The sequence below is a fragment of the Lutra lutra genome, chromosome 7, assembly GCF_902655055.1.
Source record: "Lutra lutra chromosome 7, mLutLut1.2, whole genome shotgun sequence".
NCBI lineage: Eukaryota > Metazoa > Chordata > Mammalia > Carnivora > Mustelidae > Lutra > Lutra lutra.
In genome coordinates, this window is record NC_062284.1 from 69132637 (window position 1) to 69159876 (window position 27240).

The 27240-nt window shown below is 39.2% G+C and overlaps 1 protein-coding gene across 7 annotated transcripts in view; it reads right to left on the reverse strand.

Moving 5' to 3' along the window:
• Positions 1-23136, reverse strand: part of GABPB1 (GA binding protein transcription factor subunit beta 1) — a 67704-nt gene extending 44568 nt beyond the window's left edge. For 4 of the 7 annotated variants that reach the window (XM_047736281.1, XM_047736277.1, XM_047736276.1 and 1 more), the window contains exon 1: positions 22859-22879. The gene's annotated coding sequence lies outside the window, so the exon portion shown is untranslated. Of the gene's footprint in view, positions 1-21780; positions 21948-22858; positions 22880-22919 lie in introns of those variants that run through there. The other 3 variants (XM_047736279.1, XM_047736278.1, XM_047736280.1) reach the window with 3 other exon arrangements.
• Positions 23137-27240: the final 4104 nt, after the last annotated feature.

Here is a 27240-nt window from a genome sequence, read left to right on the forward strand (position 1 = left end):
TATATCTCATAATTCCTTTATCTAAAGTCCTCCTCCCTACAACCATTTGAAGAACAATTTGTTGATATCCAGAAGAACTGAAGGTATGTCTACCCTTTGATCCAGGGATTCCACTACTAGGAAGCTGCCATATCTCCTTAACACACACACACACACACACACACACACACACGCAGAGAGAGGAAACATGTATAGAACATTTACAGAAACATTATTTATAATAGAAAAAAAAAATCTACAAACAACCTAAGTGTCCATCAACAGAAAAATATTTTTAAGCTTTTATTATAAAATCTTTCAAATATAGAGAAGTATGTGTATGCATATAAATGAATATATGTGTGTATACACAAACACACACACACACATAAGCCCATCACCCACATTCTAAATTAAAAGTTGGCCATCTTGCTTCATCCTACTCCTTTCTAAAAAAATGTACTTTACAGCTGGCACATGCTGCATTTGGTTGTTATATATCTAGATTACTTATATTCTCGGACAGTTTCCCTTCCCCCCACCACCCCACCCTTGTTTTCCTCTCCCATGACATTAAATGGCCAGTTTATCTGTATCTCACATTCTGTACTTTTCTGATTGCTTCACCCAAGGTAGTACTTAATTTCTTTCATCACCCATATTTCTTATAAACTGAAAGTTAGTCTGAAAAGTTAAATTTGGTACAAAAACCTTCAGTTGATGCACTATACTTAATACTGAATCACATCAGGAAGAACATATTTTTTGGTTCATTTTTAGTGATACTAGGATTAATAACTAGGCTGGTAATAGCCCGATCATTCCACTGTAAAATTTTATTGTTCTGAGACCAACTAGTACTCTGTGGAGTATTTTGGGACCATGCAAATATCCAATTCCCAATGAACAAAGTGCCTAACAATTTCAGCACCCACTAATGATCCTGGCCCAAGTCAAATATTTCATAAAAGGATGTAACAAATTGTGACTTTCTGATTCTGTAATTCTTTCTATATTTATCATCTGGCATTCCTCACTAACTGTAATACATTTCTACTAAAAAAGCAGTTCAAATGTTAAATTACCAATTTTCAGAGAAAAGGATAGGTGTAATAGCCATCTCCATTTGCCTTGTTTTTTTAAATTGTTATATATTATTTCAAATTACTCTCCTTATTCTCCTTTATGTTCAAACTGTCCCAACTTTGGTCAACAAGAGCCTCTTTGGGTAGGCTTTTGTTGTGTCTTTGAAAGCTTTCTTGCTTTTGGCACAAGATGTTTCAGGTTCACTAAGTATGTTCCCTGCCCCAGTACTAGAATCAGTCATTTCTTTGAGGATTCTAAATGAAAGTATTTAAAGACCAAAACTGGTGTAACACAAATATACCTACCAAAGTAATAGTATGTTTCTATATCCTTTCAGTGGACAGAGCTAATAAAGAAATACATATTTGGGTGGAATTAAGAAATATATATATATATATATATATATATTAAATCCTGAATTCAAACTGACATTTATAATTCAAGTACATCACTATATTCTTTTTGCTTAGCTTCTTTGATTTTATACTTATATTTCTATTGGTTTCTAACATATAAGCATAAAAACTTACTGGCTTTAACCTACAACATGTATCAAATGATATAAAAATAAAAATACCAATACTATAACTAGCAATAAAACGAGTGAAGTTTAAGATTTCTTTCAGTTCTTTTTGTCCTTAGTATATATGCCATTTGATATTGAGCTCAAAAGTCACTTGAGATTGTATTTTCCTCCATGTATTTAAGCAACTATTTTGATATACACATAGGTTCATTTGTTCAAGTTTGTTCTCAATTTTAGAGATTTTTATTTTCATTTAATTATAATTTTTGAATGTGTAAAACATTTACATAATTCAAAAGTCAAAACGAAATACACTCAGAAATCTTACTTCCATTCCTGTTTCCTACACATCTTTCCCATTCACCCTCTCCCCCCACCACCAGGTAACAATTTTATTAGTTTCTGGTCTGTATCATCAGTCTTTCTTTTTGCAAAAGAAACGAATTAGTTTATGTATTCTTATTCCCACACATTTTTTTTTAAGATTTTATTTATTTGACAGAGATCACAGGTAGGCAGAAAGGCAGGCAGAGAGAGAGGAAGGGAAGCAGGCTCCCTGCTGAACAGAGACCCCAAGGCAGGGCTTGATCCAGGATCCTGGGATCACGACCTGAGCCTAAGGCATGCCGGCTTTAATCCATTGAGCCACCCACGCACCTCCCCCACACACACTTCTTACACCAAAAGAGCATACTACATACACTGTTCTGCACTTTGCTCCCCCCACCACTTAATATATATAACTGGGAAATTCTCCATAGAGATTTACCTCATTCTGTTTTATACCTGTAGAGTACTATATGAAAATACCATAGTTAAAAACTAGTAATCTTTTACTCTCTAGCAATCAAGCCAAAAGATCACCTCACAGTTCAAGGCCTTCATCAACTGCTCCAACCTTGCACCTTCACCTCGTCCATTTTTCTCAACTCCCACTTCATAGAGGACCCCAGCAGCTGTCAGATTCTAAACAATTCTTCCTTATTCAATATGTGCTCACCTTATTCCAGACCCAATGCCTTCTTCCCTTGTGCTACTTGCCCAGTTTTGATGGCTACGTATCTTCTCTGCAAATCTGGTACTTTACAGCCCATTTCAAACATTTCTTTTTTTCTAATAAGCCTTCCTTAAATGAGCTAGTTCCTCTATGTTTCCCTTTAAATTTTCTCAGGGATTTATACCATAGTCCATGTTTCCCTTCATTCATTAAACAAATGTTTGCTGAGCATATATGTGCCAACAGAAAATGAACAAAGACAAGTCCCTACCCTCACAGAGCTTGTGTTCTTGGGGGAAGCATAGAAATCAATCGACCAACAAATAATAGCCGTACCGGTAAGGATAAATGCTATGAAGAAAATGTAAGGCACGTTAAGAAAAGAGAATACTGGATCAGAGATGGGGAACTGCCATTTTAGACAAAGTTAAGGAAAGGCCTCTTTGAGGACATTTGAGTAGAAACATGAATTAAGGGAGGAAGGAGAGCAAGGAAGGATTCCAGAAAAAAGCATCATGAAGCACAGGTCACTCTTTTGGCTGCTCAGCATCAGAACATTTTCATACGCCCAGGGAATTCCCCTCTGATGAGTCCTGGAAGAAGCCAGAACTTTCACCTATTAGTGAAGCTAAGTATTTGCTTCTCCAGCCCCCCATACAGCTAGTCTTATGACCTCCTTCCAACAAAGAAGCATCCATGCTGGACTTTAACTTAGAAGATAATGCAAAAAAAAAAAAAAAAGGCAGGAAGTATACTGAATCCATTATGGCAAGAGTGGAAGCAGATTCCAATGACAGTACTGGTAATGGTTTCTTCTGTGACAATTCCTTTTCTGCTAAATTAACCAGACATGGTTTTCAGATTTTAGAACTAAAGTTTGGGGGTTTTGGGGTTTTCTGTTTTAAGAACTAGGAATTCTGACTGTTCCTCATGATCCAGGGAGATGGACCAGCAAGTATAAGGGCCCTGGGCTAGGGGGGAAAAGGACAGCATATGAAATCACAGAGACAGGCATGAGCCACATCACACAGGGCTTTTTGGAACTAGTAAGAAGCCTGGGTTTCATTGAGTTTACTAGGAATTTGTTGGAATGTTTTAAACAGGAGAGTGTTGTGATATGATCTGTGTGTGTGTGTGTGTGTGTGTGTATACGTGTTTTGTCCACTAAGGCATTTTATTTGCACATATGTTTTACATCCCTAGAAAAAGAATCCTAGGATTTTCCCACCTGCATGCTTCTGTCTTGCTTCTCTGTGGTCCATGATTAGTACAATGCTTAGTACAATGACACCATACTGGCAGGATGGGAGCAGATTATTCTGCCATTTTTCTAGACCTTTGAGCTGCACAGCAAATCTGGGACAATCAATCCACACTTATTCAACCCACCCTTGAGGCTTACAACAATTTTCCCAGCTCTGTCATCATCAATGATTTCAAATGCACCCATGTAACCATGCTTCATGCTTCACCATCACAGTTAGAAACCAGACAAAGGGGGCGCCTGGGTGTCAGCGGGTTAAAGCCTCTGCCTTCAGCTCAGGTCATGATCCCAGGGTCCTGGGATCAAGCCCCTCAGGGCTCTCTGCTCGGCAGGGAGCCTGCTTCCCCCCTCTCTCTCTGCCTGCCTCTGCCTACTTGTGATCTCTGTCAAATAAATAAATAAAAATCTTAAAACAAACAACAACAACAAAAAAACAAAGACTTGGAGTAGGGGCTAACAAGAACCTAGTGTTTGCCTCTTTTTGGCATTGTTAATGTTCTTGAGAGAATCTGCCAGGACATTCATGTGTACCATTATGGAAAGACGGTAGAAGGAGCTGATTTATATATTTTTTAAACTACTACTGTTTTATATTGGTAGTTCAGAGAGGAAAGCAAGGATTGAGGCAGGAATACTAGTTAGAAAATTATTCCAGGCAAGAGCTGATACTGCCTTAGGCTAGGATGATACCTACATAATCATTTAAACTTTTTATCTCTAATTATTATATATCCAAGTTTAAATCTAGCATCTAATTTTGTGTTCTCTATTCGTTACCTGTTCAGGTTCTTATCTCTCCTGCCTTCTTCTGAACTGATTCTTTTTTAACATTTTACCTATTTCTCTTACTGATTTGGAAGTTATATTCTCTATTTTTGTTCTTGTAGTTATTTCTTAGAAATTATACTATGCATTAAAGTCTAAAATTAATCAAAATCTTGTTTTAAAATACCTAAGCAAGCATCAACCAATGACAATGCGTGGACCCTGTTTGGATTCCAATTTGAAGAAACTAAATGTAAATTTTTAAAAAACTTTTTTAAGTTTTACAGTGAAAATATTTGGTATGATACCATAATGAGGGACACATGTCATGAGATACTTGCCCAAATTCAAAAGAATGTAGACCAACAATGAATCATAATATAAACTACAGATTTTAGGTGATTATGATGTGCCAGTGTAGGTTCATCAATTGTAACACATGGACCACTTTGGTGGCAGATACAGATAATGGGGGAGGTTATCCATGTATGGGAGCAGTTGGTGTATGGGAAATCTCTGTACTTTCCCCTCAAGTTTGCTGTAAACCTAAAACTGCCCTACAAAAAAATCATAAATGTTAAAATAATCATCTTGGATAGTTAAGGAAATACCTGATAAAGTTCGTTGTTGTTAAATGTTCAGTACTTCCCTTTTTTTTTGTTCCATAATACATTTCAATAAAGGTGAATGCTGCATTAAAAAAAAAAAAAAGTCATTTTGCAGATAACTAAGGAAAAGTGAACACTGCCTAAATATGTAATGATATTATGGAATTATGTTTATTTTTTTTCTGGATATAATTGTGTTATAGTTTAGGTTTATATATTTTTAGAGATAAAAACTACTTATGGATTAAATAATTGATACTTGAGATGTGTTTCTCAAAATACTGAGGAATGTATAAGAAACCACTGTAGTCTTGAATTGGATCATTGTTGAAAGTGGGTAATGAATACATGGGAGTTCATTATACTCTCCTTTGCTTTTACATATTTAAAGTTTTCCACACAAAGGGTTTTTTTAAAAACTTATCCTCCTAGACAACACAAAGACCTTAGAACCTAGAATCCAACTTATTCCTTCTGCTATTGCCTCGTCTTTTAATCCATTAGACATTCTTACTGTTGTATGCAGTCAAGATTCACTTTCATTTTCCAAACATGTATTACTTTCTTTACTTTTCAGCCCTTCATACAATTCTTTCCTCCCACATGGTAATCAATTTCATCCTGCCCAAAGTATATCCTATAGAACTGCACTAATAAGGTGCATGTGGCTATTTTAATTAAGACTTCATCTCAATCACACTAGCCACATTTCAAGTGCTCAACAGCCTTATGTGGCTTAAGACAATCCTGAGCAGCACAGATAAAGAATATTTCCGTCATCACAGCAACTTCTACTGAAGAGTGTTGGTTTAAATTATCTTTAATGAGTGAGATGCTGGTGACAATCGGTTTTTCTCAAGATATCTTTATTTCACCATCGTTCTTTAAAGATATTTTCACTGGATATAAAATTCTAGGTTGGCAAGGGTTTTTTTTTTTTTTTTTTTCATATTGCAAGCATCATTTTACTATCTTCTGACTTCCATTGCTATTGTTGAAAAGTCACCTGTTTGTCTAATTCTCACTCCTTTGGTGGTTATCTTCTTTTTCTCCAGATAGTCTTAAGATTTTTCTCTGTACACTGGTTTTCTGCAGTTTCACTATGATGTGTCTAGATATGGATTTATTTTTATCCTAATTAGCACTCATCAGAACTTTTGTATCCTGTTTTGATATCCTTTTATAGTTTCATGTTTCCTGTCTTTGAATTTGCCATTTCTGTAAATACAGGAGGCATGGATTTTTTTTTTTATTTTTATTTTTTTTTATTTGAAAGACAGAGAATGAGAGAGAGAACCTGAGAGGGGAGAGATCAGTGGGAAAAGCAGACTCCCCATGGAGCTGGGAGCCCAGTGAAGAACTCTATCCTGGAACTCCAGGATCATGACCTGAGCTGAAGGCAGTCGCCCAACCAAGTCACCCAGACTCCCATAAGCATGGTTCTTTTATCATGTATCTTCTAATTCTATAAATGATGTCTACGAATAACTGTTTCTGCTGTTGTTTCTGTTCATGTTTCCTTGTCTCCTTGTATGCCAGCTTATCTTTGACCACGTACTGGTCAGTGTCCTTAAAAAATTATTTGTAGAACCGTCTAAAATGAAGAACTGTTCTTCCAGGGAACATCTGCATTTGCTTCTGCCAAGCACCTAGGGGACACTACAAATGAGGAACTGCCCTAAATTAAGTCATGGTTTAAATTTCCCTTTCCTTGCTAGGCTATGGCCACAACTTTATACAGAGACTTCTTTCTTTTCTCTTTTTTCTCCTGCTCTGCTCAGCACCAAACCAACCTGCAGTCCCTTCATATTTGGCTGGAAAGTAAACAATGAAAGGGGAACGGGAATTAGCTCTGATTTATCCTTCTCCTGCAGGTGTAGACATATGGAGTCAAAGCCTAATTAGGTGGGATCTCTTGTAAAACTTTCCATGTCCACATGTCAGGTAGGCTTTGAATCTTGATTTTTGTCCACCTCTCCCCACAAGTGTGATGAAAAGAAACCTAAAGTTCTTGAAATCTGCAAACATACTGGGGCCATCAGTGGCTTCAGTTCTCCAGATATTCTGCTAACCTCTCTTGGTCTGGGCTTTCTTCCAGAATTTGGTTTACCAAATTCCCCTATCTTTCCAGTTCTTCAAAACTCTTAAGGTGGTATTTATACATCTTATCCAGCATTTTCAATTCTTTTCAAGAAGAGGATGGGTAAATAATCTAGCCCACCATTACCCAGAGGTAACATCTATTTTGAAGTTGAGCTAACAGAACTTCCCTATGTATTAGATATCAGTGTACAAGAAAAAGAGGAGTCAGAGGTGACATCTAGATTTTTGGTTTGAATAACTTGGTGAAAAGTGGGATTATTTTGTTTCTTTTTTTTTTCTTAAAGATTTTATTTATTTATTTGTCAGAGAGAGAGAGAGGGAGAGAGAGCAAGCACAGGCAGACAGAATGGCAGGCAGAGGCAGAGGGAGAAGCAGGCTCCCTGATGAGCAAGGAGCCCGATGCGGGACTCGATCCCAGGACGCTGGGATCATGACCTGAGCCGAAGGCAGCCGCTTAACCAACTGAGCCACCCAGGCGTCCCAAGTGGGATTATTTTGGTGGGCAAAGTGGGATGGGGTGGTCAGGTGTTAAGGGTTTAGTCACAGACTTACTAAGTTCGAGATGCCTTAGCTAGGTTCTAAGTTTCTTTCTTTCTTTTTTTTTTGTTAAAGGAACTGACCAATTTTTTTTTTTTAAGATTTTATCTATTTATTTGACAGAGAGAGATCACAAGTAGACAGAGAGGCAGGCAGAGAGAGGGAAGCAGGCTCCCTGCCGAGCAGAGAGCCCGATGCGGGACTCGATCCCAGGACCCTGAGATCATGACCCGAGCCAAAGGCAGCGGCTTAACCCACTGAGCCACCCAGGCGCCCCTAGGTTATAAGTTTCTTAAAGGTATAAACAAGGCTTTCTTTTAGTGCCATTTATACCCATAGGTACTTTATAACACTGCTGCACATACAGTTGGTATTCAACTAACTAAAGATTTCTCTACCTCAGTACTACTGACATAATGGGTCTGACAATTCTTTGTTGTAGATTTTTTTATGCATTGTAGGTTATCTGGCAGCATCCCTGGTCTCTACGCATTAGATGCTAGTGGCACCATCCTGTCCCCCATTTTATGACATTAAAAAAAAAAAATGTCTCTGGATATTGCTAAATGTCTCTCAGGGGTAAAATATCCCTGACTGAGGACACTAATGCTTCTTAAAGTTAATTGCTATACACTGTGCTATTACCATTCTTTCACTAAACTGGACACAACAAAGATACACAAGATTTAAGAACCCATATAAGCCCAAACTGTAGCCAATCCCAAATGAGCATTTCTCAAATTATGTTTCCCAAAGCACCAGAGGACTGCAGTAAGGAGAAAGACAGTGGTGAACAGGTAAGCTTAGGTTGGTGGTGACAAAACAGTTTCACCCACACTAAAGCAAGACCATCTCCAACTGTTTTAAGTTTATACATATAATACTACTGTAATTTTTTAAAAGATTTTATTTATTTGACAGAGATTACAAGTAGGCAGAGAAGCAGGCGGGAGGTAAAGGGGGGCAGAGAGCCCGATGCGGGACTCAATCCCGGGACCCGGGGATCATGACCTGAGCTGAAGGCAGAGGCTTTAACCCACTGAACCACCCAGGTGCCCCCACTATTGTAATTTTTAAAAGAACGCTGTTGCCAGCAAAATGTCTTTTCTTCAGATAAAAAATGGTTAAAATTTTAACTATTCTCAAGCAAGAATTACTTAACAGCTTTATTTTATTGCTATTCTACACCCAAATCCTTATTAACATAAACCTAGAAAAGATTTACTAAATCCATCTGCAAGTCCTGGCATGTATGTGTTTTATTTGTGCTTCTCCCTCACCCCTCCTTTTTTTTTAAAAAAAAACTCTGGCCAAACAGAAATCAGGTAAAAGTTATATAGATAAATTAAGGCCTCAAAATCAGATTCTGAAATAGAACTCGTTCAAATCAATTTTAAATCGCAAAGTATATAGCAAGACCTTGTTTTAGGCAGCACTCAGAATGCTGGGACTCCTTTTCTTCATTAGGTTAAACTTCCTTGTCTTGAATAATATACAGTTACTCCCAAATGTGCTATATAAAAAATAATTTTCATGCTCTACTAGAAACCTCTCTAAACCAGTTTAAATAGTTTTCAATATTACAGTATAATCTCAGCTACCCTAAAGATCACATCCTTATACAAAGCTATCTTTATTTCTTTGAATTTCAGATACCAAAAGATATAATTAAATCGGATAGAACCATGCTAATAAATTAAGTTCCTGATCCCCACATAAGCTATGTATTTATCAGATACACATTCTCTATTTCTCTACATTCTATCTGTGTATACCAATGTCCTTACTTAACTGTAAAATTATGATGTCATTACAAAGCTGTTCTCCATAAAACCTAGAATATAAATGGCTATAATCTGGGATAAAAAATATTTATTGATGACTATTTTATATTTATTAATTTGAGGGGGGAGAACATGCGCATGGGAGGAGGGGCAGAGGGAGATGGAGAAGCAGGCACCCTGCAGAGCAGGGAGCCCAACATGGAGCTTGATCCCCAGGCCCTGGGATCATAACCCAGGTGGCAAGCAGGCACTTAATTGACTGAGCCATCCAGATAACCTTATTGAGGACTATTTATTAAATATCATTTAATATTTATTAGATGATATTAATATTTTTTAATATTCATGTTTAAAATAAGCTCAAGTTCCAGGGTGCCAGGGGCCTGGGACTGAGTCCCATGTCAGGCTCCCTGCTCAGTGGGGAGTCTGCTCCTCCCTCTCCCTCTGCCCCTACACCTCACTTGTGCTCTTTCTCTCAAATAAAATCTTTATAAATAAATAAGCTCAAGTTCCATATCCAAAGCACATGAATTACAGACACATATACATACCCAAACACTAAACTAAGGAGGACTAAGGATTCATCAAGTAGCACGTCTAGAACTTCCCAAGCACCTGCCAAAACTTAATCTTCCTCCTATATTCCCTGATGTTGCTACCACCCTTTTTACCTCTCAAATTAGAAACCTGACCAACATACAGTTGGTCATCAAATACTATAAGGTCTACTCTGCATTTTTTTCTCTGAAATTCTTTTTTCTCAATAGCCAATAGTTTTATATAGCTCAAAAATCCAAGCCCAGAAATGTTTACACTGAAAAGTCTCAGTGGAAGCATTTACACTATTACCACTCTCCTCAGACACAAATAATCCCCTTTGCGAGTTTCATGGGTATCCTTCCACTATTTCTATTATTACCAAAAGATAGCATTACTACATACACTGTTCTCCACTTGCTTTTCTTAACACATCCTGGAGATCTTTCCTATTAGTTAAATAGCTTTCTCATTTTCTTAAGCTGCTTAACATGCTATTGTGTAGATAGGTCTTAGTTTATTATGGATGGACACTATTACTATTATATACAACACTGCATAAACCACTAATATCTGTGTAATTGTATCATTTCGTTTCATGTAACTGTAAAATAAATTCCCTGAAGCAGGACTGCTGAGACAAAAGTAAATACAATTCTAATTTTGATACATACTGTGAAATTACCCGAGTCATTTATAAATTAGTCCTCTTCTCACCGCCTTAGCCACTGCATTTTCATGCCTATATTAATGAAGTGTACCTCCTTAACTGGTTTCCTTCCTTCCCCAACTATCGTCCCTCCTATTGTCAACTGATCATCATTATTTTAATGAATTTGTAAATATACACTATAATATTCTAACTTTAAAATTCCAAAGATTACTGAAAAAGCTAGTTCCCTCTAATCATCCCTCCTTATCTCTACTCCCAAAACCCAATCCTCTACCCATCACCCAAGAGATAAGCACTATTATTAGTTCAGGATTACCCAGACCATGTTCTTTGCATTTGCACCCCTCCAAAACATAGCATTGTTGTGGGGTTTTTTTCCTTATGTATATAAATAGTCTCATATTGTACATACTGCTCTAAAACTTAGTACTCAGTATATGTCATATTCATTTCTTCAAATTATTATGTTATTCCATAGTATGAATATACCAATTTACTTGGTCATTTTAGTAATGTAACCAGTTTTATTTATTTTTCCAGGTTTTTTTTTTTTACTACTATAAACTGCTGCAATAAACATACTTGCATGTGCTTCCTTATGCACATATACTAGTGTTCCTTTAGTACAGAAAATGGGCAGGTTTGCTGGGAATACCATTTCAAATTAATGCTAACAAACTGCCCACATCAATTTACACCCCCAAGCCAATTTATAGTCCCAACAACAGCTTATAATGTTTATTATTTCCTCAAAATACAGCCAATTTTAACATTGGCAAGCTTTTAAAATTTTGCCTGTATTAACTTTTGTTTTAATATGTATCTCTCAAATTACTAGTAAGATTGCATAATTTCCCAAATATTTGTTGGCCATTTGTATTTCCTCGTCTGAAACTACCTGTTGGTATACTTGTTTTTCTATGTCACTCTTTCTTTGTAGAAGAGCATCATTCATATACAGTTCTTGTTATATGTGTTACAAATACTCCTCTCAGTCTATTCGAAATTTCTGTATTTTGAACATTGTCATAAAGTCTTACACTGTGGTTTGGTCAAATTAATCAAATTTATCAAAATATCTTCCTAAAACATAACAATCATGTATTCTAACGACCTACAGAATACAGAATTTAACCATATGTATATTTAACTTGAAGTGAAATTTAAATAGTTGGCCCCCTACCATTCTATTTCATAAACATAAATTCCAGAATTACCCTGAATTGTGAATCTCCTATTTCCTCAGTACATCTCCATTCTCAAATGCTTCTTATAGAGTAAACTTAACACTGCAATGAGTGAAATTTAATGTTAAAAAAAACTTTCTGGTACAACATAGCCTATAAATGTAAGCCAACTTCCTCTAGGGCACAGTTGAGGAAACAGCAATGTATTTCATCATGTGAGGAAAAACTGGCTGCATTGGACTTATTGAGAGACGGTATCTCTACTTCGCATGTAGCAACTTCCTACAATGCATTTCAGACCTTTCTCGATCTGGCCAGTGCCTCACTCAAGCCTCATAACTTACCACCACTTGCCACTTGCATTTATACTCCAACAATACGGTTACCTATAATTACCCCTACATCCTATTGTTTTGTTACACCATTCCTTTATGTGTTATCCTGCCTGAGAAATCTTCTCTTTACCCCAAGTTACCCCACCACATACTTACATTCTTCCTCTAAAACTCAGTTCAGACATTACCTCCTCCAACAAGCTCCCACTGACCTTTTCAGCAAAAAGAATTAATCATTTCTCTATTTTGCCATTGTGCCCTGAACCTTTCATTAATACGTGGATTCCACTCTGTTACAAGGATTTGTTTACAAGCTCTCCTCTTCTATAAGCCTCAGGAAGTCAGGCCCAATTTATCTTATTCTTATGTATTTAGTATTCAGCAGTTTCTCGTGTCCCATTCAATAGCTAAATAGCTATTTGCCAATTAAACAAGTCCTCTCTATTCAGCAGTTAACATTAAAAACCTATACACAAAGGGGCGCCTGGGTGGCTCAGTGGGTTAAAGCCTCTGCCTTTGGCTCAGGTCATGATCCCAGAGTCCTGGGATGGAGCCCCGCATCGGGCTCTCTGCTCAGCAGGGAGCCTGCTTCCTCCTCTCTCTCTGCCTGCCTCTCTGCCTACTTGAGATCTCTGTGTGTCAAATAAATAAATAAAATCTTTAAAAAAAAAAAAAACCTATACACAAAATAATTGAAATCATGATCTTTAACTGAAGATATTTCACAACCTGGAAGAATATGTGGATTATAATAAAAGCAGTTTGTAGTTTTTTTCTTTTTAAGTATTAAGTTTTTAACTGTGAAATGATTTAGTGGGCTAAAGCCAACATTTAAAAAAATATCAGCATATAACAAATGTTAATAAAGGTATGTTGTCTCATGAAACCTTTGTTCCAGTCACACACATGCGCGCACTCACACACACACACAAACAATGTGTATATACGTTATTGATGCAAAATACTTTTACTGTAGGTCACAGTAAAAAAAAATAACTTGAAAGCTATTTCCATTGTTGCTACATGGGCTCAGAGAAGCTTTAAATCAACAAACAAAAATATGTAGTCAAGGAAGGTTTCTTCAATGAAAGACAACATTTGGAGCAGTCTAGCTCTCCACTACCTCTCTAATCTCACCTATCACTCCCCCTTATTCATTTTGCTGGAGGCACACAAGCCTCACGAATTATTCCAACAAGACAAACATGCTTTCACCTCAAGGTCTTAAACATGTTTCTTTGACCCAGAAAGCTCCTTACTTAAAGAACTCCATCATTTACTCCCTCATTCCAGGACACCCAAAGAGAGCTTTCCCTGACCACCTAAAATATCAACCATCTCCCACCATTCTAACCCATTATCCAGTTTTATTCCTTTTCATACCACTCGTTACCACCTGATATTTACCGTGCACTTCCTTTCCCCTCCTCCCTAATGCCAGCCCCAAGAACACAGACTGTCTTCTATTTTCATTACTATATTACCAGAGATTAGGGCAGTACAGGCAAAGAGCAAACACTTCGAATAGGTCATGACTGGCCTATCAAGGAAAAGGAAAAGGAAGAACACAGGGAGTTGTACCTGAGCATGGTATATTACAGAGGAAACAAGACTCAAGTAAGGTTGAAGAAGCCAAACATGAAAGGTTTGAAAGTTAGAAAGCAGAGTTTGGACTTTATTCTGCAGACAATTGGAAGTCAATGTTCTGAGCAAACGGTGATCCATTCAAACATTTATCCAGTACAAGTTCAATTCACTTTGCTTGGCACAATGGAGAGCGCAAAGGTCAACAGCACATGTTCTCTGCACTGGCTGTTCAGGTTTAAAAGCAGTGGGTTCAAAAAAAGTTTTAGGAAAATTATTCTGACAGTCATGTGCAAGATGGATTGGAAGAGGAGACTCCAAAGTGAAAATGGGAAATAAGAGGCACTGCAGAGCCTCAAGACAAACTAAGACCCAATAATCTAAAGAATTATGCTGACTAATGGATATAAATAATAAGAGAAACATGTATTACAAAAACTTTACAATTTGAATATGATGATTTATTACCAAACCATTGCAGAGAACAACTGAAGTGATCAGAGAGGAAAAGTGTGGCAAGATTCCTAGAAAAGCACAAGAATCCTCTTCCTTCTATTCAGTTCACAAAATAAGATGAAAGAATAGACTCGTGGTGATGATGAAAAAAAAAATGTGCAAATGTGTACTCTATTTGCTTTTTCAATTAAGTAGAAATCAATGTCATCTTTTGAGAGGAAGAAGATACGAGATAACAGAAAAATGTGAGATTAATAAAATAATAGCCAAGAATTGCAAGGGCCCATTGGGAACTGCTCAGCATAAATTCATAATGGCCAAGAAATTCTTCGGAATCACTCACCTTCCTCCATAAATATGCTGACCTGGGTGGGGGGCGCAGGGGAAGAGACAGATGGTAGAAAGATTTGACAACAGGTAAATATGAAAGAAGTGACTGGTGTCAAGTTCTGTCAAGTCTGTATCTAATGCACATAGCAATAAACGGAGAGAAGCTGAGAGTCTGTATGAAAGAAATGGCTCAAGGCATGGGTGGAGTAATCACAAGGGCAAAGATGTAAGAGTTCATACATACCAGTTAGGATGTAAGGGAAATTTTTCAGATCATTCCTTTAAACACCATACTGTTTGCTAAGGTCTGAATGATTACGTCTCTTACCCACCCCCTCAAATTTGTATGTTGAACTCCTAATGGCCAAAGTGATGGTATTAGGAGGGAGGATGTTTGAGAGGTGATTAGGTCATGAGGAAGGATCATTAAGATTTATGCCCTTATAAAAAGAAACCTGAGAGAGCTCCCATGCCCCTTCCTCCATGTGAGGATACAACAGAGAAGCCTGCAACTGGAAGAGGGTCCTTATCACCAACCATGCTTGCACCTTGATCGTGGACATCCCAGCCTTCAGAGAACGGAGAGGGGAAAAAAATTGTTGTTTATAAGCTACCAAGCCTCCAGCTTTTTATTATAGCAGCTCGAACTAAGGCACCGTTTAAATTTTTTTCTTCTGTCTGGATACATGCTAAGTGCTGTAAACACAAAGTGAGTACAGGAATCAGAAGGGCTGCACAGCAATAATTTTAACATGAGAGGAAGTGACCTAATTCCAATGTTCAGATCTATAATTAGTATTATGACTTAGGATAAATATCCACCTCAGTTCCCACATCTACAAAATGGGAGAGCACGTTAAACAGAGGTACCATAGTGGCCTCCACTCACCTCCTACAAAAAATTACTGCTGTAGTAAACCAAGTTACCATATAGTAACAGTACTACTGCGTATTTACCCAAAGAATACAAAAACACCAATTCAAAAGAACATATGCACCCCTATGTTTATAGCAGCATTATTTACAACAGCCAAATTATGGAAGCAGTCCAAGCATCCGTTGACTGATGAATGGATAAAGATGATATGGAGGGGTGTGTGTGTGTGTGTGTGTGTGTGTGGTGTCTACACACACACACTATATATATATATATATGTGTGTACACATATATATGTGTGTGCACATATATATACATGTGCACACATATATATTTTTTCAATGGAATATTATTCAGCCATAAAAAAGAATGAAATCTTGCTATTTGCAGTGACATGGATGGAGCTAGAGAGTATAATACTAGGTAAGATAAGTCAGAGAAAGACAACTACCATACTATTTCACTCATATGCGGAATTCAAAAAAAAAAAAGAAAAGTAAGCAAAGGGAAAGAGAGAGAGACAAACCAAGAAACAAACTCTTAATTATAGAAAACAATCTGATGGTTACCAGAGGAGAGGCAAATAGGGGAATGGGTTAAATCAGTGATACAGATTAAGAAGCGCACTTGTTTTTATGAGCACAAGGTGATGTATGGAACTATTAAATTACTATAGTACACCTGAAACTATAACACTGTATGTTAACTGGAATTTAAAACTTAAATAAAAGAGAAAAAAAAAATGTCTTGTTCCTCAAGTGTAATGAAACAGGAAAAAAAGCTAATTGGGTTAGAGGAACTCTCAAGCCTTTTCTAGAAAAATACAACACTAGGTAATAGAATCAACAATATTGGTAGAGGTTTAGCATAATTTATAATAAAAAGAAATAGAAGCACACTCATTTTATTTTCTAATTTTTAAATTACCATGGATTATAAAGCTATATAATAACATGAAAAGGCATATATTCTAACATTAAAATAAAATAGGACTCAAAATTTAATAAATATCCTACAGATTCCTTACCTGCAATTCCAAAATACAAAAACTCTTGGGTGGCAAAACCTTACCTGCACTGACATGAAACACTGACAGTCTTTACCCCCTTTGGTATAAACCTTCATATGTGTTGCTGCAGAAATAGTAATGTGTTTGAAGTGGACTGGACTCTGTCAAAAGGTTACATTACTATCTTGCCTATATTCAAAAAATTCTTAATTCCAAAAACTATTAGACCCCAAGGGTTTTAGTGGGCTATGATCCTATAATAATAATTGCTAACATTTGCTGAGCTATTAAAATGTGTGTCAGACACTGTTCTGATCACTTTATATGCAGTAACTCATTTAATCCTCCCAAGCACCAAAACGTAGTTATTATAATTACCCAATTTTACAAAGGAGCAAACTGAGGCAGAGCAATTAAGTAAATTGCCTAATGTCACAAAGCCAGAGAGTGACTAAGCTGGGATGAATACAATGTTTAAAATATTACACAGAAGAGGGAGAAACACAAAATTGAGAAGTGATTAATGATAGAATGGTAGGAGTCCATGACTGTTTTCTCTACCCAACTAATATATTACTTCTACAACGGTAAGGAGTCAAACTTAAAAAAACACAAAACACTTCATGTGCTTACAAATTCTCATTTATGTGCAATTCCTAAGTCAAACTGCATAAAGTACAGTATAAAATCCAAGCTTCTCAGTTTATGTTAATCTTTAATTTCTTATTGAAATATGACATTTTAATATGCTCTTGATTATAATTAATACATAAAAATATATATTCACTGTAGAAGTCAGAGAATTTGGATAAGCAGAAAGAATCACTTATAAAACTCCACTCAGAGATAACCACTTAACAATTTGGCATATATCCTTCCAGACATCAATACAATTTTCCTTTGAACAATGCAGGGCTGAGGGGTACAGATACCCACCCACCCATACTCACATACATAGAGTTGAAAATCTGAGTATAACTTTTCTCTCCCCAGAAACTTAATTAGTAATAGCCTACTGGCACTAGAAGCTTTACCAATAACATAGACAATGGATTAATACATATTCTGTATATGTGTTATACACTGTATTCTTACAGTAAAGCAAGCCACAGGAAAGGAAATGTTAGGAAAAAATTTAAGAGAACATACACTTACGGCACTCTACTGTATTTGTCAAAAGAAAAAAAAAAAAAAGGCCTGTGTATAAGTGGACCCATGCAGTTCAAAGCCCTATTGTTCAAGGATCAACTGTATATTTGTTTTTTAACCAAAACGGAATTGTGTTTTTAAAACTTTTTTACTTGACATATACCAAGACATCTCTTCATGTCTTCACGTTCTTCCAACATCATTTTAACAGCTAGGCACTATTCACCCCACTGTGAATATATATCCTAACAATCACTGTGACCAAGATTACTGACTCTAGAGTCAAACTGCTTGGATCCAAGCTCTGGCTCTATCACATACTAACTCTGCTACCTTAGGCAAGCTACCTCATTTCCCTATGGCTGTTTTCTCTGCTGAAAAATGGAGGATAATATTATCTACTTCATATGATTAACGTGGGAGCAGGGTCAAATGTTAATACACAGCTTTTACTATCAACAGTGCTGCAATCAGAATGTTCACAGCTAAATCTCTGCACACATCCTTATTTCATCAAGATAAATTCCCTTAAATGAGAATTTCCATGTCAGAAGATATGCCCATTGTTGAGTCTCCCAAATTACAGTGGGTTTTTTATTTATTTTAGATTTTATTTATTTGAGAGAGCAAGAGAGAGAGAGAGAAGGACCAGGAGGGGGTGAAGGGCAGAGAGAGGGAGAGGCAGACTCCCCACCAAGCAGGGAGCAGGGCATGGTCTCCATCCTGGAACTCCCGGATCATGACCTGAGCCGAAGGCAGATACTTAACAGATTGAGCCCTCAGGCACCCCTACAGCTGGGTTTAAAGCTCTCATCAAATAGCTCTCTCACTTAAAACTTATTTCTCTTTAACCAAGAAGGTGAAAACTATGATCCAGTTAAGCTAACCAGATTGTTTCACTCAACTGGCTTTTGCTCTCCTACTTCTGTACCTGCAAACCTAGACAAATATCATAAAATCTCAAAAGTCTGTAGAGAACATTAGGACTCCTGGTCCAATTCCTCATTCTGCTATCAATTCCTCCAGCCTAGAATCCCTAACTTGGAACATCTTCAGTGAAAACTTAGAGCCTATCACCCAAACCCAACCTTTACATGTTTCCTGTTTCGTGGAAATTTATCTTGAAAGACTACTGAAATCCTCCTTCTACTACCCATGCATCCTAGTTCTTTCTAGGAAGATCAAACCTGATCTGTGTGACAGACGTCTAAATTTAAAGATAGCTATCATTCCTTAGATGAGCTTCTTTCTCTTTTTTGAGCCAAACATCGAATTTTTCAGCCCTTCCTCCTTTCTTCGTGTCCATTCTCCCCATGATCAAGGTCCTCTGGATATGCTCTATAGTTCAGTGCTCTTTAAACCGGAGTGTCTATCACCTGAGGAACTTGGGAAAAATATGGTGGCCTAGGTCCCAGCTATGCTACTCAAGCTTGGGGCTCCGTGTTCTTGCTCTGCAGGTGATTCTGATACAAAGGCTGAGAATTGATATAAGGGCCCACTCATAATGTGACAGTATGCTACCAAAAAAGCCGGCACAATAAAGATGACACAATATAATTATCCCAGGTATAATACAACAAATACAAAGTAAAGTGTGGCTAGATACCTGCTCTCTCTTTCCAGAGGGAGACTGTGCAGCACAGGAGCGGGAGTGGCAGAAGGAGAGGGAGAATCTCAAGCCGACTCCACCATGAGACTCCACCATGAGACTCCACCATTGCACAGAGTCAGACCTGTGGCTCCATTTCACCACACTCAGATTATGACCTGAGTCGAGATGAAGAGTCAAACCCTTAACCTAAGACTGAGCCACCATGTGCCCCAATACCTGTTTTATGTGTTCTACCAACTTCAAAATGACATTTACTTTTTAAAAAATTATACCATAATGTTGATTCACATTAAATGTAGTTAAAATGATCGAGTCTTATTGTATTTGTGCTTTAGCTTCTTGGGCCCTAACTGCTAGCCTTTCCAATTATTCCCATTAAAAGGTAAGAGAACCAGGACAAAGAGTTTCAAATTCCTATTTCTAAATATATCAATGGCTCTGCATTATGATTTACCTTCAGTGGAGAAATCATTTCAAGCTTTAGCCTCTACACTTACCTCATGGACAAACTTAACCTAAATGAAAATATACTAACTAGCCCACCAACAACTGACCTGACAGGTAACCGCACAACACATCTTTTATATGTAAAGCACTGCTGTCCACACACGGGGGAAACAGTCCTTAATATTAGCAGACAGACCTTCTAAAGAGCTTAATGGAACAAACAACTTCAAAAAAGTTTAATACCAAGATAGACATATTAATACTATAGAAACCTACGATTACTAGTTGGAAAGCTCTGGTACCAAAGAAACGATACTCATTAGAAAACTAAGTTACCCTGACCTTAACATTTTGTTTCTGTTTGCTTCTTAATGTTTATGAGATAGAAAGGAGATGGACCCATTAGTGAGTTCACCCACACTCAGACTACTTGCAAAGAAAACTGCACCCTCAAAAATACACTCTCAAAATAAATACATGATTCAAAATTTCATGTAATGTCTTCTGAATTTCCTGACCTGTTTGCTTTACCTGTCACTATTCCTAACTTAGGAGGTACTCAAGAGGGGGGGAGCAAAGCAGGGGGAGGGGTGCATTCTACAGATGAGGTCCATCATGAATACATCTTAGAGATGCTGAGAAAAGGGAGACAAGTAAAATTAACCAAGATCAAATTTGATATTTATTTTCATTTGCATAGCGAACATCAAAAATACACCTGGCATTTTCAAACAATTATGTCAAGAATGACCAGATGCTTCCTGTTGATGGAACAGTAGAGAACTACAGTCTGACAGAATCAAAGTAGAGTTCACAGAAACAACTGGAAATGAATTTAGCTTCATTTCAAAACCATTAATTCAAAGTATGGCCTTAATATTTTCACACATTTACAGTGTTACTGGCCTCCAACCTAAAATACCCAGATTGACTGAAAGAGAGAACTCAAACTCTAAGTTAGGAGAGTTAACTCTAAAGGTATGCATACGCATTACAAAAGTATTGTTTGACCAAATGTTTCACTGCAGGATTCCTTTTAAATCTGCAGCTCCTGCAGTGCTTTGACGTATCCTATCTTCAAATATTACTTTTACACACTAGTTTTCACAAGCACATCCAAAATGAAATTCACATTTTACTTGCATACATAACTAAGTTGTGGAATTAAAAATTAAGTTCAGTCACTTAAAGTATTTGCAAATGCTCCTAAGTCTCCAGGATCATATGCACACAATCTTTTAATACTGCTTATCCATCTAAACCTCAAACTAAAAAAAAAGCACAAGAAGAAAGTACAGAAATCAACCCTATCCATATTTTCTAAGTGGGTCTTGTATAATATCCTATTTGACTTGTATGGTAAGAGGATAGAAATGACAAATCTCTCAGTTTAAAAAAAAAAAAAAAAAAGGCATAATCATACAACGGAGTTTTGGGAGTTTCCCAGAGGTTACCTGGTATGATACCACAACAGACTTAATGCAGCAGACTTAAGAATCTACATGTCTTCTATTAAACCAGACATCTAAGACTTACAGAAATGCAAAATAATGTCACTCTTACTTAATATGTCACTGTATTAACATGCAATGAATTTTTCTTTCTGCTGTTATTTGAGGGGAAATATTTAAAAAGAGGAAAATTAAGAAAAAACGCATAAAGCCATCTTTAATTTCCTTAAATTCAGACTCTGAACCTGAAAGTGGAAGTGTCAATGCGGATGGTTATAGGTCAGTGCAAAGAAATTTAAATTATGCTGGGTGGGTCTCAATGTGAAATAACTATCTGCAAAAATAATTTTTAACCACTAACATGTGCATTATAAATTACAGTGCATCTTTAATCCTGGAATGGGAAATTACTTTACAAGGATCATTTTCCTTACTACATCAAAACATTTTCCAGATAAAAATTATACTTCATAAAGTAACTTGCCTGAATCGAGACAGCAAATCAGTGTTCGGAGAAAGCACTTAAAATATTTCCACATTTCCAAGCCCCCTTCCAAAGTACTGTTGTGGTCGCTACCCCTCCTTTGAACAGATGTCTGCTCGCCACAGTCCAATCAGGTTTAAGGCAAGAGTATGTGTACTGAAAACAAGCTTAAAGTGGGAAAACACACACAAAGCAGGCCTATATAATTCCTTTGGTTTCAGTTTTCACGATGCACCCCCGAGGCTATGCACGCTGATTCAACACGGCAGAACAGCTTCAACGAAGCACACTAAATACACACTGATTAACTGTGTCCAGACAGAAATGACCTGGCAAAATTCTCAACTTTTTCCTGAAGCCGTGCACCCGCAGATCCCGCCGGCCAAGTCCCAAGTGCGTAAGTCCCGAGCATCCAGAGCGGCGGGCTTTGTCCCCTCAGGGACTTGAGTCCCCGAGGTCGTGGCAGTAGCCGCGATCGGCTCCGCGCGGGCCGGACCGGCCCGCCACTTAACCCTCTCCGGGCCAGCCGCTCCCGCCGCGGCCCGAGCGCCTCCCGGCCGCGCAGGCCCCACAACACAGCGCGCCCTGGGCTGGCCGCCCCCGCCGCCTCTTCCCGGTTCCGGAGAGCCCGGTGGGGCCGCCAGGCCGCCCAGACAAAGAGGCCGGCAGTTCCCGGGGTGGCGGGCAGCGAGGCCGGGCCGGGCCGCCTCAGCCTGTCTCCCTCCCGCGCCCGCCCACCTCCCGCCTCCCGGCGCCCGCAGAGCCCCCGCCGCCCCCGGCTCGACCCCATCCCCGCCCCGGAGCCGCCGCTCCGGCCAGGGCCGGCTGGGAGGCCTCGGCGCGCCGGGGCCGAGGAGGGGGCGGCGGCCGCCACCATGTCTGCCCGCCCCTCCCAGAAGCGGGGTGCCCAGCGGACAAAGCGCAGCGGCGGCGCGGGCGGAGCGGGCGCCCAGGCCGACCCCGCCGACCCCCGCGGAATAAGCGGGGCCAGGAGCCCCGGAAACCCGGCGCCTTAATGCAATAAACAGGAAATCGCGGGGATGATCTGGGTTCCGGGGGAAGTGGAATTATTTTTTACCAGCGAAGAGATCAACTTCCACATCCGGTGGTAACAGGGCCCTACACAGACCCGCACTGACCTGGAAAAGCTTCGGGAGCGGCGACGGGGGAGCAGCAGGAGGTGTTGCGGGGACCCGAGGCGCCTCGTACCCGGCCGGGCTGACGCGGCCCCGCTACACACAAAGCGCTTCAGCTGCACAGGGCGCTATTTTCCGAAAATGCCGCGTCTGGTCGGCGCCCAAAATCCCCACCGAAAAGTCCCCCGTGCTGCGCGCGGAGGGACACATGGTGTGCGAGTGAGTCAAAGCTCCCAGCATCCCTCCTGGACCCGGCCCCTGTCAAGCCCGCGCCTGAGCCTTTCCGCCCTTCCCTCCGCAGCAGATCGCTCTCCCACGCCCTCCCCGACCCCATTCTGGCGGGGGGAAAGGGGCAACAGAATCTGATTTTTGTTTTTAACGGATGGAGAGGAATATGCCATTTGTAGAGCCAGAGCCACACAAAGAAAGCGGCGGAATGATCCGCTCTCGGCGACCGCAAGTCCCGGCTCGCCCGGCGCCTGCGCGGCACGGGGGTGGGAGCTGCGGCCGGCCATGTGCGCGGCGGAGCTCCCCGGCTGGCGGCCGAGCCTTCCCGCCTCTTTCTGCGGGGGCTGGCAGTTGGGAAACTAAAGTCCGTGTTCCTCCCTTCGTAGCTCTGCGGCGTGACGGCTGAGAGAGGGGGAATCCGAGCTCCGAGGCTAAGCTGAGCCGCCTAGCAGAGTGCTGGGAGACGGAAGGGCGGCCAGGAAGCTAGGATTTAACTTAAAGTGCCTCTAGATTCATCTAGGCCGAGTGGCACAGGAGTGGCGGTTGAGGTACAAGGGGAGAAACGAAGGATGGTCCTTCTTATCGCTTACACTGAGCATTCAGGTTCATGACGAAGATGTATTTATTCCTGTAGCTTTTTTTTTTTTTTTTTTTAACATGCCGGTGGTGTCGCAGGTGTCTCATACTTAATAGACCCGAGTAACTGCTCACCGAATTGCCTTGGATTTCTGTCACCTCAGAGGTAGAGGTCTGTTTTTTCATGGCTGCAATGTCAAGATTTTTGTGGTGGTGTATTTTATTAAGGCAAGCGCAAAAGTTTGGAGATAGTCTTTGGAAGTTCATTTACTTGTGATGATTTGCTAAGAAACCCAACACATTGGTGTGTTTTTAACAGGTGAGCCTGGAAATAACTTTCTCACGTGGCTTTCCCGAACTGCTAACTTGCAGCTTCTGGCTTCCTATAGTTAGGTGTTGGGAATATCTGAGACAGCGCCAAGAGTTTAATCCAGCAATGTTTGCAAGCTTAAGTGAAATCCATATTACCCACTGATTTTGTGTGGCCTCATTAAAGTAATTTTCTCTCCCCAGTTATCCTTTTGTGATACCAAGATGGTAAAGGTTGTAAAGTATTTGTGTAACTTATTAAAGCAATTTGCCTGAAAGAGAAGCAAAGTAAATGTTATAGGAACCCTATTCTTTTCTTTTGATATAGTATTTTCAGTGCTTCGGTTGGTTAAAATTTGTCAAATTTTTGATAGCCTGTGCTGTTTTGTTTTTTTTTAAACGCTGAGTTTATTTGAGTAAACATTGAGATAATGATTGCTATGGAATCCTTGCCCTCATTGATCTCATACTGTAGACTGCAGACAAGTAAATAGGTATCATCAGTAGTGTAATGAGGGTAAACTGCTGAATACTGCGAAGTCTCCTAGAGAAGAAATCCCTTACTCACCTGGGATGGAGGAATGAAATGGGACTGGAGAAGCTATTAGCTTTAATAAGGGAATTGGAGAAGAGCCTTCTAGACAGAAGAAGCAATACATACAAAGGTTAGGAGGCAAAGTTTGGAGAGATTGCCCAGTAAAGAAGATAATGCTGTTTCAGGAGTGCCTAGAGTTGTTCCTGAAGAGGTTTAATCATGAAAACCTTGAATGCCATGTGCACAAATAAGATTTTTGAGAGCTAAGAGGAAAACTTGAAGGGCCTTAAGAAGTGTTACAGGGTTGAATTTGCATTTTAGACAGACTGTTATGCCAAACTCAGGGGCATGGAAAACAGTTTGGAAAAGACAATAATCTGTGAGAGAGTAATGCCTTGGACTGAGGTAGTGGCAAATAGTATGAAGAGTATGACCAAAGTAGTTACTGAGAGTTTGGTGACTTGTTTGAGCTGGTAAGGGAATGACTAAGAGGGAGTCATCTTTGACATCTTTGACCTTGTTGAATTTGAAGTACTTGTGAACCAACTAAGCAGATATGTCTGGGAAGCAATTAGATACTCATTTAAGTTGTTTGATGAGCACCCATCTGTAACTGGCACTGTTCTGAATACTGGAATAGATTAAGCAGCAACAAAACCAGCAGGAACCAACCAAGGTTTCTATTCCTGTTGCCAGTGGAGGGAACAGACCATTAAAAAGTTTTATGAAAGAGGAAAGATAAGGGGCACCTGGGTGGCTCAGTTGATTAAGCATCTGCCTTCGAATCAGGTCATGTTCCCCGGGGTCCTGGGATTGAGCCCCAAGATGAGTAGACTAGGCAGGGAGCCTGCTAACTCACTCTCCCTTTCCCTCCACCCCACCTGGCTCCTGTGCGCGCGCTCTCTCTCTCTCTCTCTCTCAAATAAATAAAATCTTTAAGGAAAAAAAAGAAGAAAGATAATATGCTCCCTTGAGAAAATAAAAGGATACTGGAATAAGCATTTATTTGGGGGAGAGAACAGGCAAAATTTTGGAGGTTGATCAGAGATGGCCTCACAGAGAAGGTATTCTCTGAACCAAGACCTCAATGGGAATAAGTTAAGGGCAGTATTTGAGACCAAAGGAAATAGCAGAACAGAATCCTAAGGTGAGAAAGAGTTTGTTTAGAGACTAAAGAAAGAAACAGAAGTATGCTGCCTTGCTAAGTTTAAGTGAGGTGCTGTAGAAGCCATTGAAGGATTTTAAGGAAAGTAACATGGATAGTAGCAGCAGAGAAAAGGTGGATGAACTGAAGATATATTTGGTGATTAGACCTGACTTGTATTGCTAATGAGTCAACATGAGTGAGAGAAGAGAAGGAATCAAGAGTGATTCCTAGGCATGATTGATTATCTAGGCTAGCACTGTCCAATATAAATATAACACCAACCACATATGTAAGTTTATAGTAGCCACATTAAAGTAAAATGTTTATTCTAATGTCGTTTATTTAGTACAATATAGCCAAAATAGTATCGTTTCATATGTGATCAATATTGACAAGTATTAAATCTTTTTAAATGTTTCACAGTTTTTTTCCCATTACTAAATATGAGTTCAAAATCTGGTGTGTATTTTATACTTTGGGCATATCTCTATACTTGATTCCATAAAATTTACAGTTGAAAAGCTAGATTAACATACCCCAGTCATTCCAACCATACTTAAAAGTTTTGCGGTAATTTAGTTATGTATCGGGTTTGTTATTTAATTTTAAAGATTAAAATTTTAATTCCTGAATTAGTCACATCTTAAATGCTCAATAGCCACATGTGGCTAGTTACTACTATATTGGACAGTGCAGTGTAGTGGAAAATCAGACTAAAGTTGTGTGGAACCAGCCTGGAATGCTTTGGATGCCATGGTAAAGGTTTGGGATTTTATCCTAGATACAAGGGAACAATAGATGATTTTTGAGCTAGGGAGTGACTCAGTGTTGTGCTTAAGGTGAGAAAAAGACCAGTAGGTGGCCACTGGTGGCTCAGGACCAAGAGCAACCCTTCAGTTGAGTCCCCACATTCCAGGCTCTAACCTCAGCCCTTCAGATTCAAAAGTCTGATTTTTGTCAATGCTCCAGAGCAGTGCCACCAAAGTGAGGTCCATAGGCCAATGCCAGTCTGCAAATCCTTTGTTACTGGTCCTAGAAAAGGTATTTACAGATACTGAGTAAGAATTTAGAAGCTTGCAGTAACTTAAGAGTAATTTCATGTCTCTGTATCTGTATTGCTGTGTATGTCTTCATTTCCCTTTACTAGTAATTCATATTTTTTTTAAAGATTTTATTTATTTATTTGACAGAGAGAGATCACAAGTAGATGGAGAGCCAGGCAGAGAGAGAGAGAGGGGGAAGCAAGCTCCCTGCTGAGCAGAGAGCCCGATGTGGGACTCGATCCCAGGACCCTGAGATCATGACCTGAGCCGAAGGCAGCGGCTTAACCCACTGAGCCACCCAGGCGCCCAGTAATTCATATTTTATAGATGTGCCTGTGATCTTTCACCAGAGATAATATTTTTTTTTTTATGATGAGAAGCTTTGGTTCCCCCCCAAAGGTAGAACTATATATCCTTTATGCCTTTAAGATCATCTTCTTTTTCTCTAATGTTACTTAAATGCTGCCTTTTTTTCAAGCTGTCAGT